The 1,408-nt window shown below is 37.7% G+C and overlaps 1 pseudogene; it reads right to left on the minus strand.

Moving 5' to 3' along the window:
• Window positions 1–383: 383 nt before the first annotated feature.
• Window positions 384–1,408, minus strand: part of LOC107820804 (putative protein phosphatase 2C 12) — a 17,417-nt pseudogene continuing 16,392 nt past the window's right edge.

A 1,408-nucleotide genomic window follows, 5' to 3' on the forward strand; every position in this document is an offset into this window, starting at 1 on the left:
TTTTTTTCATGATGGTAGTGTCCAGAATAGCTTATGCACACTTAGATTATTCCACCAAATACTATATTACTGCATCACTGCAATTTAAATTTGAGTTTATATTTTGTGCAATGTGAAGAATCTTTACATTATCAATTTAAGTTGGGCTACAACAGCATATAGCTCGAAATGAAGTAGTAACATGCTATAATCGGTTAAACTAACAGTATTAATAATATAAAAGAATCGTTACACTCTCGGTGCATTTATCTTAAAGTCTTCAAATGTATGCACCTGTCCTTATATTGTGTCACACTTATAGAGCCAAACCAGCTGTGATGGGTGGTAGGCAGCACAAAGCTGAGACTTGATGAATATAGTGTCATTAGAGATATTCCAAACTATAAGAGAACTGGGGTGAAACAAAAATTAAAAAGCTGTATATTGATACTTACAAATGAAAGAGGATGAAACCATCAGAAATACAGACTTTCTGATGTTTTGATAACATAGTTTAATTCATTAATGAGACAAGAGTTTTAAAATGTATATATAAAGCGAGGCACTGAATTCCTGAAGGTCTCTTTAATTTCCTTCCATGGCTTCTTTCTTCTCTTGGCAGCTAGAGCAAAGGAAAGGACCATCCCACAGCCACAAATTTCTTGCTTTCAAGGAACTAGCATGTATTGAAAAGCCTTCTCCAGGTTTTATCTCCGCTTGACAGACGGCACATGTGAATAACTTAAACACATTACAGACTGGATATTTCGTGTTTAACCTGCAATCATCGGGAAAAAATAAGTATCAATCCATAATTGTGCCACCATATTACCTGAAATAGATAATCTGCTTGCAATGAATGTAAGGGAATCGCGTCACAAGTTTTATAATGCAAAGTACCACTTAGCAGGACGCATACCTGTCTGAAAGTGATGCAGATCCTTCCTCAAATAGTTCTTCCACCATATCTGCTTCACAACAATCTTTCTCGATATTACAATATGACTCGGAAGATTTTTTGCGAAACATGGACTTAAATACTCTTTTCCATGACTTTTTGGGCGGCGGTGGAGGAGGAATTGTTTTTTCTGGGGGTTGTATGTCAATCACAATACAAGTCGTATCATCTCGAACGCCTTTTGGCTGAATGGCTTTCGGAAAGCAAAGGTAAGTGTGACGACCCAGCCAGTCGTCTCATGAGTTACCGTTCTGTTTTCCCCATTTCTGCTTCTTATTGCTTGTTTATCGGTTCTATATGTGATCGGGTTGGTTGGCTCGGGTTCGGAAAGGATTTGGTAAAGTTTGAGACACTTAGTCTCTTTTGAGGAAACTTAAGTTGAAAAGTCAACCGGATGTTGACTTATGTATTAGAGGGCTCGGATATGAGTTCTGATGGTTCGGATAGCTTCGAGAGGTGATTTGGGACTTA

The sequence above is a fragment of the Nicotiana tabacum genome, chromosome 20 (genome assembly GCF_000715075.1).
Source record: "Nicotiana tabacum cultivar K326 chromosome 20, ASM71507v2, whole genome shotgun sequence".
In the NCBI taxonomy this organism is placed as follows: Eukaryota; Viridiplantae; Streptophyta; class Magnoliopsida; order Solanales; family Solanaceae; genus Nicotiana; species Nicotiana tabacum.